Raw genomic sequence first — 19,774 nt, 5'->3', positions numbered from 1 at the left:
AATCTCGGTATTTTCATGAGTTTAACGAGTCTTGAAAATAACTGAAATTGACTCGAGATAGGTTTCATGTTTACAAAAGCTTGAAACAGATAAAAACTATGCTTCAAAGTAGTTTCATTTTTACACAAGCTTGAAACAGAGAGAAAACTGTGCTTGATGCCCCCTAAGCGTAACTGCTAGAGCGCAGGCCCCCCAGCTTCATTTCATTCAACTAAGTACAAGCAGGATGGAATGAAGGTTCATGAACGAGATCATTTGAAAGACTTGACCTAAAACTGTAAGAAAATTATGCAAAAAACTGAAATAACTAACCTAAATACTTAATATCTATAAGATCTAGTCAATCTCTCGACTCAAGTAGAGGAGGATTTGTTTCATTTTTTAATGAGCTTGACACAGGAAAAGAACTATGCTCGGATTCGGTTTCATGTTTACGCAAGCTTGAAACGAAAAACTATGCTTGTTATAAGTTCACATGCCCCCAGCATAATGATGCAAAACTAGGTACATGCCCCCCAAGCTCCATTGCATTCAATGAGGTGGATGGAATGAAGCTTTACTTTCAAGATCTTGTAAAGATTCGACTTGAAAAGGGAGTTGTTTCATTTTTTAATGAGCTTGACACAAGACAAGGAACTATGCTCATAACTACTCTCTACAATCTACCTAACAAAAACTCTACTCTAAAAAACCTTGATTCATTTTTTAACGAGCTTGACACAAGACAAGGAACTGTGCTCTAAAAATCCTTGATTCATTTTTTAACGAGCTTGACACAAGACAAGGAACTGTGCTCTAAAAACCTTGATTCATTTTTTAACGAGCTTGACACAAGACAAGGAACTGTGCTCTAAAAATCTTGATTCATTTTTTAATGAGCTTGACACAAGACAAAGAACTATGCTCTAAAATCCTTGTTTCATTTTTTAACGAACTTGACACAAGACAAAGAACTATGCTCATGACTACTCTCTACAATCTACCTACTTAACCTACCCTTGTTTCATTTTTTAACGAGCTTGACACAAGACAAGGAACTATGCTTAAAAAGTTCGCATGCCCCCAGCATAATGATGCGAAATGAGGTACCTGCCCCCCAGGCTTCATTGCATTCAACCGGCTGGATGAAATGAAGGTTTACTTTCAATATTTAACTTGAAAAGGGAGTTGTTTCATTTTTAAAGAGGTTGACACAAGAAAAGAACTATCCTCATACCTGATTCATTTTTTAACGAGGTTGACTCAGTAACAGGAACTATCCTCAAACCTGATTCATTTTTTAATGAGGTTGACTCAGTAACAGGAACTGTCCTCAAAACCCTGATTCATTTTTTAGCGAGGTTGACTCAGTAACAGGAACTATCCTCAAAACCCTACTTTTTACAGTCTACCTACATATCCTAAAATCTAGCTGATTCATTTTTTAATGAGGTTGACTCAGTAAAAGAACTGTCCTCATGCTAGCCTATTTCATTTTTTAACGAGGTTGATACAGGAAAAAACTATCCTCGTACACACTGATTCATTTTTTAACGAGGTTGACACAGTAAAAGGAACTTTCCTCGTCAACTGATTCATTTTTTAACGAGGTTGACACAGGAAAAGAACTGTCCTCATACTCACTGATTTATTTTTTAACGAGGTTGACACAGTAAAAGGAACTTTCCTCACTACTATCTACAATCTACCTATTTAACCTACCCTTGTTTCATTTTTTAACGAGCTTGACACAAGACAAGGAACTATGCTCAAAAAGTTCGCATGCCCCCAGCATAATGATGCGAAATGAGGTACATGCCCCCCAGGCTTCATTGCATTCAACCGGCTGGATGAAATGAAGGTTTACTTTCAATATTTAACTTGAAAAGGGAGTTGTTTCATTTTTAAAGAGGTTGAAACAAGAAAAGAACTATCCTCATACCTGATTCATTTTTTAACGAGGTTGACTTAGTAACAGGAACTATCCTCAAACCTGATTCATTTTTTAATGAGGTTGACTCAGTAACAGGAACTGTCCTCAAAACCCTACCTTCTACAATCTACCTACATATCCTAAAATCTACCTGATTCATTTTTTAATGAGGTTGACTCAGTAAAAGAACTATCCTCATATAGCCTATTTCATTTTTTAACGAGGTTGATACAGGAAAAAACTATCCTCGTACTCACTGATTCATTTTTTAACGAGGTCGACACAATAAAAGGAACTTTCCTCGTACCATCCAGTTTCATTTTTTAACGAGGTTGAGAGAGGAACAAACTATCCTCGTAACATTGATCATGGCTTCCAACTGGAGGAAAGACATGTCAATGGACACACCTTGATCATGGCTTCCAAGAGGTCTTCATCCGAAGGAAGAATACTTCTTGGGAAGGAACACATGTCAAGGGACTCAAAAGGGATAAGAACATCGTGTCCAAGTAATCCCATAGAGTTTTCCATGTCAATTACCAGAGCTAAATCAAAGGAAGATGAGCAAACAATGAGAGGCTCACTTACATCGGTAACTGAAATCATGGGACCGGTTGCCACATAATTAACCCGTGGCAGGGTAGATACCACTTTAGAATTAGGAACATTTAGGGGTGTCATATTATTGGTAGTTGAAAAAAGATTAGGGAACGAAAGCTGGTCTACAGTCACAATACTGCCATTGTGAGGGAAAGACATCACGCGAAAGAGTGTCGATACGACAGCTTTCATTGCATAAACATAGTCTCGCCCAAGGAGTAAATTGAAATCCAAGGGACCTCGAACTACCATAAGATCAACACAAACAGTTTTACCTTCCAAGGTAATAGAAAACTTAGGAAGGATCCCTAAAGGTTCACTAATTGTTCTGTTAAAAGCTTTCAGATTCTGCGTAATAGGTGCAAGCTGAGGGGAACCCAAAGCTTTCCAAACAGATGAGGATAAAATACTAACAGAAGCACCTTCATCTACCTGAGTACGATGTATGTGCCTACCACCAGCCTTGACAATGATTTGGAAAGGGATGGAGGAAGGAAGACGAGGTTCTGTCAGTCTATTCCAATCAAAGGAAAAGACCTCAGTACTTGGAGGGGGTTCTCTAGAAACAGGTGAAATGCCCCCCGGCATAGAAGAATCTGATGTAACAAGAAGAACCTGAGCGGCATGAAATTCACTCTCTAGATGGAAAGTGGGATCGACCGAACGTGAATTTGAATCGACCACTTGATCAACTAATAGATCATCAACCTGAGTGACATGAGTTTCACTCTCCAATGGAAGAGTGTGATTGACCGTACTTGAAATTTGATCAATCACTCCGTCAGTTGACGGTAGGTTGGGAGAAAGTTTACGGTAACCAGTTGGAAATTCTTGCTGTGGAACAGTAAGGTTTTCCAACAATATTGAGGCTTCATCCATGTGAGGGCAAATGTGAGTTTGATGACTCCCTTTGCATAACTTACAAGGAAACCTAACTTTACCCTTTTTCCCAGGAACCTGACTATCACTGGTTGATGGATCAACAGAAAGTTGATGAGGTTTTTCTGACCATACTTCCAAGACCTTTGGAATTCCAGGACAATTGACAAGGAAGTGGTCACCCTTACAAAGCCTGCAAGGGTATTTGGGTTTACGGTGCATGTCGGAATTTTCCTCAACACAACTAACACTTACAGCCATGGTTGGTTGGTTGACTTCTTTCTTATCTTGCTTCTTCTTCTTCTTCTTCTTCTTCCCTTTCTTCTTCTTCTTAGCCTCCTGGTTACTAGCATCAAGGCTTTTACGAGGCGAAGAGGAAGAAATGGAGGAAGAAAAATTAGGCGAAGAAGGTAAAGGGTCAACAGAAGGTTGGTGATGTTGAGATGGTGAACTCTGTTGAGGTGAAGCATCCGGTTGAGATGGAACAATTTGAGTATTTTGGGCCAACGAAGTTGAAAATAACCATATCGGTAAACCTATTGTAAATCCAGGTAATGACAAAGTAGCCATATAAGGAGGACCAACATTTCCAAAGTAAGGAAAAGTACTAGGATTCTCATTAGGAGGGGTTCCTAGGTTGATAAATTCCGGAACATTTTCCATTATATTCAACTTCAGTGAATTTTATTAACAATTTAAAACTAAAATTAACAATTCACAATTCACACTTAACAACTAAAATTCACAATTCACACCTATGGTCTCTAAAAGTAAAAACAAACAAATTAACACGCGCTATCAAATCTAGGGGTCAAACCACACACAAACAGTAAGCTCTCCGGACCGAAAACACTAGTTGGTGATGAAGCCCAACCTCGCAGAATTCAGCACAGAAATGGCGGGTGGAACAGTTACCCCGGCAACCTGCTTAATGAATAGACCGGCACAAGTTCCTCCACTTTAACCGTCTTGAAGTGAAGTGAACCCCCCGGAAAATCCAAGTGAGTATAACCGACGTCTGCTCCAGGTACAGTGGGACCTTCCCTCCACCGTCACCTCGGTAGAACCCTAAAGATTATGGTCACTAAAGTTACCAATCACAACAATTACACCTGGGGAAACAGTCTAAACTCCGACAGCACGCAAGGGCAGAGTAACAAGCTCAATCCCCTTACCGGCTCCTTGACAGTAATCCAAGGTTTACCGATAAGTGACCCCTGGCTCCTCGACAATGGTTAATCCGAGGTTTACCGTTTGTAATACGTACTGTCTGGCGTCGTTCCCAACGAGGGGGGAATGATCCCCTCACTGGTTCGGACACGAGCTCGTGCTTCTCCTTTAAGAGGAGCTTTCCCAGAGTGCAATTGAAACAATTGGATTTATTCTACTCAAGATAAACTATCTGTTTGGTTTTGTAGTCTTGGAGATTTAAGTACTCACCTACTCCAAGACACTAGCCTAAGCTATGTTGGTGTTTCAGAGCACTAGAAATGTAAAAATTACTAGATGAATTTTAATTAAGCGCTGTGTTATTAAGGCTGTTATTACTCAAATGGGTAAATGGAGATGAAACCAATGGTGTTATGACCCGACTCAACTGAATGCAATCGAATATGATAATGCAATCCTTTCAATTCGATGAATCCTAACTAGAGTAAGGAGAGAGTTTCCATTCACTTCCAACAATGCAAAAAATTGATCATTAAGAGAAAATTTAACAAATTCTCTAATGCACTAATTTCATCAAGAAAAACTAATGCAAATCAATTCCAAACCAATTTTTATTTTTATTTTTGTGTAAATTCAAATCAAAGAAAGCTGATCTAAATCTACGATTGATTTTTCAGAATGTAAACTATGCAATTATAATCTATGCACAATTCACATGAAAAGTATGCAAATGTAATCTATGCACATTTTTCATTCATATTCCGAAAAGGAGAATTCTAATTATGCAAATGTGATCTATGCAAGAGAATTCTCAAACACAAGATGATTCTAATGTAATCTAAGAACCAATCAAGTGCAAGTGGAGAAAATTGGGTGAGAGTTCCAAAGATCAAAAAATAAAGACACTCAAAGGCGATTAACACTCATACACAATTTAGCCCCCCCCGGCGAATGAGGGGGAAATTTTTTTGCAAAAACACAAGCAAAAAGATGCAAAATTGTGAAAAGACTGAGAGAAACCTCCAAGTAATGACCAAAGGAAAACAAATCAAGAATTTCTCAAAAAGAGACTCAAGACACCCAATTGATGAGAGCTTAAAGCAGGAATGCCAATGAAACAAGTTCAGGTGAAAATTTTTGACAGGGTACTAAAGGATCTGGGCAGAAAACACTAAGAAAAACCAAAATCTAAAAGCAATTAAAGCAAAAATGGAGTTTTCCTAAATTTTTAAAGGAAGACGCAGGCAACCCGTTAGAACAGGCGCGGGCCCGCTCTGTGCAAACGGCAACAGCGCGTCCAAAGACGCACTGTGCAGTACTCAGAGGGTGCGTCCTTCTGGAAAAGTTAAGAAAAACCAAATCTAACTAAATCTAAAGCTAAGCCACCCAAATACTAATTCTCACAGTCAAAAACCAGAAAATAAAAATGATTTTCTCAGAGCAAAGTTCACACAAAGGAAAAGACTTTCACATTAATGGATTCCCCAACGGAGTCGCCAATTTGTCGTGGCGGAAAAAGTCGTTTGTGCGGACACAACTGACCTCCCTAGGAGTCTAAACTCTCTAGCGACAAACAAGACAAAATGGAGTGATCTTTCTCTAAATATACCTTTTAAAACATGAAAACTACAAGTGTTTAGGCTTACCTTATTCCAAAACGCTGTTGTTGAAGTCCGTTCTTGACGATCCGGATGAGCTCCTCCTTCAAGTCAATTCCTGCAACCACAAACAATCAAACAATTACCAAGCACTTGCATTTCATATAATAAAACATATATTCAACATGCAGACCAAGGAACACATGAAATAACTCATTAACACAAGCTATTGAGAAAAATAAACCAGTTTGTATTAATAACGAAACAAAGAAACTCTTACAACCTGGCCTTGGTGTCGTGCAAGTTCCTCCCAGGGTCCATCAAGGGTTTTCCTCTACTTTGACAAAGCTCACCCTCTTCCAAGTAGAATCAAGTAAAGACAATCTCTCCTCACAAAGGCTCTAATGGAAGACCTAAATCCTGCAGCATTTACCCAAAGAAAATGTATAGCTCCAACCTCTTCTCCCTCTGGATCAATGTCTTTATTTATAGTGCTGTAAAGAGGTTATTCAGGTCCACTATCAATGGGATCATCCCCCTCTTTGGGTGGGATAGCTCCCTTATTGATGGGATAAGTTCCCCCTTAATAGAGATACATGAACCAACTGGAGGCGCATCCATTTCATCAAACCGACCTCTAGAATGTTCTAGAAGTAACCACAAGTAACTTTTTCAAGATAAAACTCGCGCATTTTTCCTTTTACAGAGGGACGCACCTGTCCCTTAACATACAGAGCGTCCATGGACGCAGATTTTGTGAACATGGTCAGCGTCCCCGCAGGTAAGGCTAGAGAGAACCTGCGACCCCAGAGATAAACATAGTTTTTACAAGACTTTCTCTCTTCTTTGAGTTTGAGATGGATAACAGAGGCACGAGACTTGCCTAAGAGGGTAGCATGACTGTTGATTTGAGCCATACTAACTGTAAGTAGTCAAGGTGACATTTTTTAGTGTAACACATCCACGTCCTCATGCTCTCGTTCACGCCAATCTAGCATGATGTACTCTCTGCATCAAGTATAAGGATAAATTAAATTGCTAGAAATTATTTTGATTGGTCCATTTTTGAGAATTTTTGGGTTAAAAACCCTTGCAACGGGGACCGCACCCTCCGGGTTAGACACAGTGCGTGGGACCGCACATCGTCTACATGGAAGGTGCGGACCCCGAGCTTTTTCCCAATGGAGAAAAAGTCGGGGTCTGCAGGCCAGCAGTGGTAAACCTGCGGGCCCCCGCGCAGGTTGGATTTTCCGCAATCCTCATGGGAATTTTTCTGAGCAAAAGCATTATTTTCTCACCCAAACTCAAACGGTAAAAATGAATTGACGAAGGCCCTTTTTATAAGTTTTTTGAGTAAATAAATTGCAAATTTGTTTATGTTTCACTTTGGAAAGGTATTTTTGCGACATTTTTATCCATTTCAAACAGGTATGAGTAATGTTTGTGTTTTTGTGCAGGATAAAGGATTATTCAGGCGAAATCTATCATTTTCGACGAAAAACATTTAGAGTCACCTTTAAGCTCTTTTCTGACTCCTAAAACATGAAAAGATTGCCGAGTGTTTCTTTTAAACTCATTAAAACGGAATTAAAAGACGGTCCACTTACAGCTCTTTTCTGACCGTAAAAACATGAAAAGATCGCCGGATTTTTGTCGTTTCAAATTCGATATTGGTTATAAAACAACGTGTCGTTGATCGCTTTTTTACTTTTTCGGGTCAAAGGAACTAATGACGAAAAGTACTCGTTGGTCGTAAAAGATCAAGCGGTTCTCTCAAGTATTATTTTATACTTTTTCGGGCTTGGGAGACACAAATTTACGAAAAAGGTCAACCCTGGAGTCTTCTTAAGTTTTTTCAGACTCTCTAAAATTGAAAAACGCTGAGTTTATCCTATACTAGAATCATTAAAATTTCACAGTAAAGGACCTGTTCAATTACAAACAGGAACGAACCACTCCTTCTTAGGGTTCGAATTTAAACTAAGTTGAACTCATCCGAAGGATGGGCTTATAATCAAGCAAATGTTATCCTCCTCGAGCTTGTCAAAAATAAAGAGGTACTTGCTAGAAATGGTGGGGGAAAAGAGAGAAAAATGAATCTGTTTTTCATATTTTGTAACCACTCTTGAACACGACACTTTTGTTCACCTGGGTTCGGAAATCCTTTGCCTAATAGTTGATGAAACCACATTGAAAGTCTTCAGCCGATTTCTGGATATTAACGTTCGGTCAATTATCACCAAACCATCTGTCGTATCATTATGTGTTCAAGAGGTCACTGCCAATAAGCAATTCATCTGCAAAATATCTATCATCCATCTTGACCATCCCTGAGCCAGTCCTTGCAACTAAATTTCTTCAACTTGATCTATGATTTCGTGTTGTGGGCTTCCATACGATGGATCGCTTTCTATCGAAATCAGCTCATTATCTAGAAAGATGATCTAGAAATCGTCAGTACCTTGAGATCTGCATGCCTCAATGGCAGGTTTCTCGCCTTTGACGACAATTTACATAATTGACTTTCGATCAAAGGATTATGTGACATGTTCAACATCAACACATTTATTCGCATCTCATGGATTGTACTGGGTACTTTGAGAGCCATTGTCATCACTGGTGGTTTCTCTCACACTTGTTAACAGTTTACTTCATTGACTGGTAATCAAGTGGTTTCTACCATGTTTGACATCAACACATTCATTCACATGGATAGAATCGTACTGTTTCAGGAAGTAGAAATGAAGACCCTAGATCTAGTTTCGACAATCCGGGCTACGAGGAATTTTGTATTCATCATATAAATGGACTATTCATAAACAGATGGTTCCATCCATACTGTGTCCACCTGAGTCTATACTTGTGATGTTTTACAAGATCATTCCTATATCAGATCAGTAGTTAGTTTTTCTAGTCAGTTTTGATCTGATTATGGGAATGCCTACCTCAACGATGATATGATCTCATATATATATCTTGCATTGAATGTTTTTACAGGTTCCAACCGGGCTCTCCACAAGATGATCCTCTAAATGATAAAGTACTTCACTCTTCCTAAATGATCAATGAAATCCTCATCTACTACAAACTTCGCACTTTAGGGGGCAATCTATTACACAAAAATATCATCACCATGATTATTTGCAGTCAGTATGGGTCTATCATCACTTTTACTGTCCTCCTAAGCAAGTCTCAGACCTCAGCTCTTCAAATCAAGCTTTGGAAATGAGAGAAAGACATTAAAAATCAATGTAACTCTGGTTCCGCACATTCTCTCACTGTCACCTGCGGTCCCGTACCTTCTGTTTACAAAAACTGTGGACCTTCCCGCTCTGTCCCTAACGGTGTAGGTGCGGACCCCTGTGAAAGTCAAAAGGCGCAAGTTTTATCTTAAAAAACTCACTTTGGGTTAATTCTAGAGGTTTGTAGAAGGAATTTTGACGTGTATTGTTCGCTCTGAGGTGGTTCATGCATCCCAAAAGAGAAGGAGCTAATCCCTTGATGAGAGGAGCTATCCCTTTGAAGGAGGGCTTTATCCCTTTGAAGGAGGACCTAGTAACCTCCCTCCATTGCACTATAAATACAGGCATTGGGCTGGTTGCTGGAGAGGTTAGAAGCTAAACATTTTTGACGGTAAATGCTGGTGAAATCAAGACTTCCTAGTTGAGCTTAAGAGGAGAGATCACATACCTTTTTGGCTTCATTGGGGAGTGAGTGAAAATTGTCAAAGTAGAGGATACTTCTTGTCGGACCCTAGGAGGAGCTTGTACAGCATCAATGCAAAGGTTGTAAAGTTCTTCTTCTTTTGAATTAATATAATCAAACTCATTTTTCTCAACAAGTATCTTAAGTTATTTGTTTCATGGACTCCTTGACTTTCATGTTAAATATGTTTTATGATTTTGGCTTTTCAGGTGCTATTTAATTTGTTTTCCTTGTTTGTGTTTGCAGATTCGTGACAAAGGAGCTCATTTGGATCGAAGGAGTGATGGCATCCACAAGCTTGCGTTGGACCTAAGGTAGGCCCTAAAAACACTTGTTTTCCATTGTTTATTAAAGCATATTTAGAGAAAGATAGTGTCTGGTTGGTTTGCTTGTCATTAGGTCTTGTTTAGATTCTAGGAAGGTCTATCTTGTCCGCAAGATCGACTTATTCCGTGTGACATCCTCCTCAAGCTTGACAAAAATAAGGAGGTACTGGTCAGCAATGACTAGGGAAAAATTGGGAAGGAAACTTGAAGAAACTTTATCGGTAGCAAGTCGCTCTTGAACATGACACTTTCACTCCGCATCCGAGTCTAGTTGGGTTGTTCCATTCACTGGTCACATCACCATGGTTCTATCACACCATCCATATTTGGGGATAATGCTACTGATCCATCATGTCAGTGTCGCTGATATGTTCAAGAGAAGCTGCTCAAAGAATTCACCTGTGTCTCACCCACTACAATACATTTACGCTCCATTCTTTCATGAACGCCACCCTGAACCTTATATCACCAGATCGTTTTCACCTCCCTTAAAATCATTTTCTCCGTTCCGTGTCATTGATGTGGGTTTCACTAAGGCCCTCCTATGACAGATTGCTTCTTGTCGACATCAGCTCATTATCCAAGAAGTCGATCTAGGAACAACCCTTTTAGTACTTTGAAGCTTGCATGCCTCAATGGCAAGTTTCTCACTTCCGGCGACAGGTTTACATCAATGGCCTTCGACCGAGAGACTTTGCGTGGTGTTTGATGCCAAGTCCTTTATTCACACCACGTGAATTGTACTGTAGTACCTTGAGGGTCATCATCATTATCGTTGATTCCTATCGCGCCTGTTAACGTCTTACATCATTGGCTGATAATCAGGCGATGTCTTTCCATGTTCGACTCCAGAACATCTCTCACATGGTTCGACTTGTACTTTGAGTGAAGATCGAACGAGATTGAAGACCCCGGATCTAGTTTCATCCATCCGGGCTGCGATATATATTCAGGAAAATAAAAACATCAAATGTACATTATTACTGCACAGATAATCATCCAACCTAAGGGATGATGGCTCTACCAGAATCATCAGTCTACACTCAGACGGTTGTCTGTCTCATGTCCATGAAAATGAATTTATAAAGCTGAGCATGGGAATGCCCGCCTCAGCTAAGATCATGAAAATATTATGAAGATAATGTATTGTATTGTATCTTATTACAGGTCGCCTTCCAGCTTGAAAGAACTTCAGATCCTCATGATAAAGCATTTCACCCGACATCAACAGATTAACGACCTCATGCTTTAGGGGGCAACTGTTATAGACATTTCTGGGCACTACAACCACAATCATAAATGTCCATAAACCAAGGGCTCTTAAGTCCCTAAAAGTGTTGTTCCAACCTCTAAAAGAACAAGGTCAACTGATTACATCTTCTCCTAGAAGTTCTCCATGAAATATTGCTCAGAACTGGTCAAAACTGGACCATCTCACCTGCTCCATGGTCAAAGTGCGTTGCATCCCACCTACATACACACAGGAGGTGCGATGCATCTTGAAAATCCCTTCTATGGGGTGCGATGGGCGAGAGTGGACAAATGGCAGGGTCAATATGCAAGGTGGAGGATCATGGAATCTTCTAGAAACTTCTCCTATGATACTTTCCTCTCTGCATTCGCCTAAGGGTGAGTAAGAAATCATCAATCTCCAAGTGGAATCAAGAACTATCAGAGAGAGGACACTAATCAAATCTCAAAAGCTGACTCACCCCCCTTGCAAACATCTATATATGGATCCCTCATCCCAGACATCCAGAGGCTAGAATTTTGTATCTGGTAATGAAGTGCTACTGGTTTCTTGGTGCAATATCATAGTGTTCGGTGATCTAAGCTTTTCATGAGGTGAAGAAGGGATTTCTTGCTGAGAGGATGATGCTGGGTCAGAACAATTGGTTGTAATTCTCTTTGCTCTTTCTTGATTATCAATAAAGCTATTCAAGTTTTCCTCCACATTCTTGTATGATTGATGTTATATGCATTTGTGTGGTCAATATATATCTGGTCCTATATTTTTTATGATAGTAGATCTATGTTCTTGGATAGTGTTATGCTACTTCGATTCTACAGGTGCTCTTTGAAGCTGGGTAGACGAGGAAGCGAGTGGAAAAAATCTATCAGAAGGGAGAGGAATCGAGCAAGGAACCAAGCGCAAGACAAAGGTTGGTCTCCTTATTCCCCTCTTATCTATTTCTCATAAAGGAAAGCGAAAGTAGTTTTAGTTTGTTTGTTTCTAAGGTAGCTACCAGCCTTAGTGGGACTAGCAGCTCTACATAGACACTAGTTTTCCTGATAACAAGAAGGTGAGGCATTGGCCTCACAGTTCGAGTTGGATTTCACCCTCATCGCATGCATGGTTTCATCCATGGTGGGATGTGGTTGGTTTCTTGATAGTGGAGCTTCGTTCCACATGACCGGCGATAAGAGTTTGTTCAGTACCTTGGAGGAGAAAGATCTCTAGATACTCATAGAGATGGGTAATGATGAAAAGTATAGTGTCTCAAGAGTAGGCACAATTATTTTTCAAAGCGAGCATGGAGCTCGCATTACCTTCAGAGATGTAAAGTATGTACCAGGACTAAGGAAAAACTTGGTATTAATCATTATGCTGGAAGATGGAGCAAGGTAACTGATGGAGACTTGGTGGTTGAGAGGGAGAGTACATTACCTCTCAACATGCAACACCAAAAGAAGTCTTAGACAAGTGTGGAGGAGCCACAATTGGTGAAGCAGCTTCAAGAGGTTGTAGAGCAGACACAACTAGAGAATCTGAGAGGAGACCGAGTGGAGGCATCCATTCGTGCACAAACCTCTAGTAGGGGGAAATTTCAAGCCAAGTGGGCAGAGGGATCACATGCATCCATACCTCTAGGTCGGAGGTGGGGCAATGTGGAGTGACAGTCCTAAGAAGGATGGAATAGGGGCAGGATCATTGAGGTACCCAACCTCTTTGATTAGACCTTGCTACGGGAGCCCCAACAAGGAGTAGCAGGATTGGTTGAGTGGGTAGAGACAGATGTGGATGGAGCGGCAGAGGAAGCTTCAGCATCAGAGGATGTTTCTATCCCAATAGGGAGGTCAGTTGGGAGATCAATTACTTACTTCTCAGTAACTAAGTTGTCATGCAGCAATGGGCAGCACGATGCAACATGATGAGAGGAAGTGCATTGTGGATGCAATGCTGGGAGATAGGACCAGTAGCAGCACGGATGAAGTAGCGGGAATCAGTGTGATTGATGTAGTCGGAGATCAAAGTGACAGAGGCTAGAGAAGTTAGATACTGAAGAGAACAGAGGTGAAGAGTTTTCAATCAACAGAGGAAATAACAGTCAGAGACTTTGATGATAGAGGCATCATTCTAATTCAGGTTGGATATTTTTTTTGTTTCTAGAGTTGTTGGAGCAACAACACTTGGGAGAAGTGTTGCATGCAGAACATTCCAAAGGTTCAGGATCGGGTTCGAGTTGAATGCCTTTCTTGTTGAGAGGGATAGTTGGAAATAACAACAAGAAATGATAAAAATAGAAATGCTAAAAGTAGGATTGCTATAAATATCATTTCAGGTACCAGTGTTGGACATAGAAACAAGGAATGAAAAAATGGAAATGCTAAAATCAACATTGCTATAAATAGTATTTCGGGATAGATTCCAATTTTAGTTAGTCCCTGAACTAAAATTGAGAAGTAAAATTCGAATTTGATCTTAGCAGCTATTTGTAAAATAATTAATTAATTCATCTTGAGTTAATTAGATGTAGAAAATCAAATATGAAGTCTATGTGAAGACATGCAACAGTTTCTCCATTGATTGAGGAAGTTGTCCCTCAATTAAAGCAGATCAGGATGAGTTGTACTTTGAGTTGTAATTAGTTAGCTCAGCTAACTGAGTTAAGTCCAGTTAGATTAGTTCAAATAGTTTATGGAGCTGATTGTGAGTTCAGTTAGTTAATGCATGCATGCATGTAACTGCTGCACTTCAAATAACTGAATATTCTCTCATAAATAACTCATGCATGTCATTTCAGTCAGAGACCTAGTTGAGATCAGAGGAAGGGACAGAGTACTATCAATTGGAGGAATTTTCCTATAAAGGAAACTCATCCATGGAGAAGGAATTATCTCCTTCAAGAATGCGCAGTTACTTATGAGTTTAGTGAGCAATGTGCAAGGTGGATTCACGCAGGTGGCAGCATTTGACCCCAGGAGAAACTACAAAAGGAAATAGGAGGCTTGGAGGGCATAGGAGAAGGTTTGTGAGAAGCCTTTGACTCTCTATGAGCAGTAGAGGGATTGTACTGAGAGCAGGATAGCTTGTGAGCTAATGCTTTGTGTAATTTGAACATATTTCCACTTGTATGATAATACAGAGATCGGGGATTTTAGCTAATGCTTTTCCCGATGTATCCTTTTGTGTTCATGTGTGATTGATTTCTCATTCTTAGTTATATGTGTTCTATTTGATCTTGCTCATAATTGATTAAGCTTCTGCAAGTTTGTTGTAGAAGTAGATCTGGTATTTTGCTTTAGTATATTGCATAATCTGTTGATCTACAATGGGAATTTCTACAAGAAAGTAGATCTAATTAGATGAAGACTAATGAGACTCATAATTGACAACATAAAGGAAACCCCATGAATAAATAAATTAACTCAAAAAATGCAATCCTTCAATAAATTATTCCCCTTTTCCCTTACTCATCGAACTAAAGGCCTTTTAACTTGTTATAGGGATCCATTTCCTTAAATAACTCATCCCTTATCACTTAATAAATCAATTAAGAAAATGCTTGCAAACGTCTCAGGGCTTAGTACTTTATTTATTAAATATATCTATAAGCTATTTAGAGAGGTGTTCCCTCATTGAGTGGTGTTTTCATGGAGAGTTGTATCCTTGTTTCAATTAACTATATTTGAAATATGGATTAGAAAGATCATTTTTTTTTGTTTCCATTGTTATCAATCATGAATAAGATGGAAATAAATGAAGATACCAGGTTGATACATGGGATCACATATGACTTACTACCCTACCATATAACTCATATATTATATAATGTCTTAAATAGTTAAAGTTCCATTGATTAATATCAAATTAAATTTAACTTATAGATTTAATGTAGTATAGTTTACTAATTTAATACCATTGGGATTTGATTGATATCATTGGAAATAAAGTTGGAACTTAAATTTCATAAGGAACATATACATAATGGTTATCCCAAATGATATTGAATAGGGTTTTAACCATTGGTTTGAATGATAATTAGAGGGAAAAAATGTTATTAACTAACACCAAAGGAAATAATATTTTGATTGTAATGATAGAGAGTTAAACAAGTATGTGTGACATAAGATGATATGGCATGAAAAGAGTCATTGTGTAGTATTTTAAGATTGTTGACTAACTTCATTTGGATACCACTTTAAGAACAAAGAAATTGATAAAAACTTTGAAGATACAAATAATTTAGAGCATGATGTCATCAAAGATAGGATACTTCGTGCCTCACTTTGTTTCTAAGAATTTAACGGAAACCATTAGAGCTACAAACAATCTATATACTATATTAGAGTGATCACAATTAAGTAAAAATATAAGATAATATCATAAGTGAAATAGTGCTCTTTTTGAGTTACAGTATTTTATGATGAAATAAGACTCCACCAAATATGAAACTATAGTTAACAAAAAAAAATTACAATCATAGCAGAATATGAAAGGATTTGAAGGAAAATCATCCATGCTTATAACATTACATAACATGGCACATGGAATCACAAATTGGTAATCATAGAGGAATGCAAACTATAAGAAGGTTTTGTGTCCTATAATACAAGAAAAACACACATCCTTGAATAATACTACATAAGAAATCATGGAGACAACATTCCCTTATATTTTCGTTACAAATTATATATGTCTGACTAAAAGGACAGTTATCATTTTCCTCCTTTCAATGTATTACTTTTCTTATCCACATAAAATCACTTGACATTATTGATAAATTCAATGTCTTTAGGCTTCTTCCACTTTCTTAATCCCTTGACAACATTCCTCTTTCATTCTTTTTCTAGGTCTACTATAATAGACTATATAGTTTTCTTTTCTAGTAGTTGAGATTCTTATTTATTGGTTTCATGATCTACTAATCCTCTTGAATTTTACTGGAATATCATATTGTGCAACACTTTTCAACACTTACACCAACATAGTGGTAAAAATTTTGTACACCTTTCGTCATGCTTCTACTCAAGATCTCGCTTTCTTATTTTTACTAACCTCTTGCTCCAGCCTCTTTTCTTTTCAATTACTTGAATACACATAACTAATATCTAAAATAATTCTCAATTATAATCACAAGAGAAAACAATTTGGATCCTCTTTTCTTCCCTTTCATTTAATTTCAACTTCTTTATCCTTGACAATATATGAAGTGTCCACTCAAATCATTTAACAATTCAAAACAATAAACATAAGTCACTCCAAAAAACTATGAACTCTCTAAATAAACAATTTTCAATTCTCCAACTTATTTTCTTATTCTATTATCTTCAATTTTAAATATCAAAATAAAAATAAACCTCAATTTTGTCTACTACTTTCATCTTTTATATATCGTGACCATGTAACCCCACATGACGGTTTGGTTTCCACTTGGCTACTATGGGCGCTGCCAGCAGATGATATCCCTATCAACTGAACTAACGGAAGGGACAGTGTTGTCGATAACGCTAGTTACCGACTTCATGATGACGGTTGCTGTGGGTGGTTCTATTTTGGAATAGGTTTTTAAGATTTTGATTTAATTATTAATAATATTATGTGGTAGATGAGGGTGGTTGTAAGGCTGTTTTAATTATAATTATGTCTATTTTGTAATAGATTTTTAAAATTCAGATTTAATTATTAATAATATTAAAAAAAAAAAGATAAAATTTAATTTTTATTAAATATTTCAAAATATTTTTTATATTTTTATTAATTAAAAATTAAAATGTATTATATTAATTTTTTTCATTTTTAATTAATTAATTAACGAAAAAATTATATAAATAAATATTATATTAAATGAATTATAATTTTTTTATTATATGATATTAATAGATTAAAATATTGGTTTATGATAGCGTAACAAAAACTATTTCCAAATTAAAAATCTCATCATTATATATATAATATATAATAAGGCTTAAACATTTAAGTATAAATAACAATTCTGTCATATTTTATTTATGAAATCATCTTATATCTTTTTTTTTTTTTTAGGCTTCGGCGGGACCCTCTCATTTTCCACAATACAACATTTGGCGGGACCCTCTCATTTTCCACAATACAACATTTTTACACCCTCTGCAGGGATTCGAACTTGGGTGGAGGTGTGAAAACCATCCTCCCCAGCCATTACATCATGCACGTCATGTGCCATCTTATATCCTTATCTGCACGATAATAAATATGACAAACAAATTCCTACATACGCCATATCCGTAGATGACGGAGTCAACACATGAAATCATAGCGACATTGATGTATGTAGCACATTTTTAATCATCGTTATGTTGTCACACCTTGTCTTCGAGTGTCACTAATAGTTGGTCTCCATCTTCGTAGATCTAATAATGAAATATATTCAAGTGCACGACTAAATCATTTTTTAAATTATTTAATTTAATCGTTATCTTATTTATTTTAATATAAATAAGTATTACGTAAGTTTACTAATTTAATCCAGTATTACTTTCAATATGATTCATTTAAATGATTGACCAACTAATTTTAATTTTTAAAATCAACTAAAATAGTTTATTTGATAGATTCTGTACCGTGCAAACAACAAAAAATATTTAATCTAACGTAATTAATATAATAAACTTCGTTTTTAGAACCATTTAAAAAATCAAGTGTTAGGCCGTGGAATTCATGTATAATGGGTCGCATCATTAATATAATAAACTTCGTTTTTAGAATCATTTAAAAATCAAGTGCTAGGCCGTGCAATTCATGCATAATGGGTGACATCATTAATATAATAAACTTCGTTTTTAGAATCATTTAAAAAATCAATTGTTGGGCCGTGGAATTCATGTATAATGGGTGACATCATTGAGAGGTAAATGCTATAAGATTATGGAATCAATAGTTTATCAGTATAAAGCCTAGCTTGCATTTTTATGACCCCCGGATTTACGTAAGGGGCTGTACCGTGGCAAGAAGCTATGAAGATAAGGGGCAGTCCCGAACTCAAATAAATAAAGTGATTTAATGAGAAAAAAATTCAAATCAACTAAAAAATAGCATTTAGTTTTGCAAAGAAAAGGATTGCACTATTCATATCCTTTTCCACCACCATTTTCAAAATTCAACAATAATTTATTTATTTTTCTCCCAGAAAATCTTGCCTTCAAGAAACATTTAAAAAGGAAGTTAAGCCACGGGGTCATTGGAAAAGGTACATAGACAATAGCCATATATCATGATTCCATAAGAAAATGTTGGGTTATAACTGTTTTTTTCAATAATTTTGCAAGTTCGATAATGATAAGGTGAGCAGGATTACATCTTTTTAGAAATAAATTTTGAATTGTTCACCACCAACTGTTAATTTTACATTCTCTTTTATTGTGAAAAATTCATAGTTTCTTGATTTATCAAAAATTAAGAATCATACTATAAAAAATAAAGAAAGAAAGCTTTAGTGGTATTTTTATATCAATAGTAAACCCCTAGTTATAATTTTACATCAATAATCTAATAGAATGGATGATTCATCTATCAAAGTTTCTATTTTTATTTATTTTCTATCAGAGGTTACATTTTGTAACTTAACAGTAGATGTAATTTAAGGGTAGTCAAGGACACATAATGAACAATAATCTAATAGAATGGATTATTCATTTATCAAAGTTTTTATTTTTATTTATTTTCTATCAGAGGTTACATTTTGTAACTTAACGGTTGATGTAACTTAAGGGTAGTCAAGGACACATAATGAATTGGCCGTAGGAGAGAAAAAACTAGTTTGAGTGAACATTTGTGTAGTTTTAGTTTAAAAAATTGCATTTGCAATTAGATAAAGCTGTCATGTCATTTATAAGTTATTGGGGTATAATTTTCAAAGTTTGATGCATAATGAAAATTTCATATTGCATCTAAGTAGGTAAACAGGAATTGAAGGTAGAGTAAAAAATACAAGAATGATGTTGTGATAGTCATGTTAGTATATAAGCATTAGAGGTAATCTAATGGGATAAGTCTAATGAAATCATTAATTTTTTTATTTAAGTTTCTAGTTTTGATTTATATTATTGTTAACTGATGATGATGGAAAGTCATTTATGGATGCATGGAAAATTAGTTAACAAAAAAAAGAAGAAAAAGTAAATTGAGGAAAAAAAAATACATGTCATCATTTTTTAAAAGAGTGTTCGAGAAATTTTGGGGTCATTATATTTTTATATAGATTCAAATTCACCATTTCAAATTTTAACCCCTTTGAATACAATTTTTGCATTCCTTTTGGTTAGGATAAATTTATTTTTAAGAATTATGAAATAGAAATTATTAGACCATGGCACTCGCATGT

The sequence above is a fragment of the Pinus tabuliformis genome, chromosome 1_2 (assembly GCF_031772625.1).
Source record: "Pinus tabuliformis cultivar Carrire ecotype Pingquan chromosome 1_2, CPIR1, whole genome shotgun sequence".
Lineage (NCBI taxonomy): Eukaryota > Viridiplantae > Streptophyta > Pinopsida > Pinales > Pinaceae > Pinus > Pinus tabuliformis.
Note: the sequence above shows the minus strand (reverse complement) of the source record.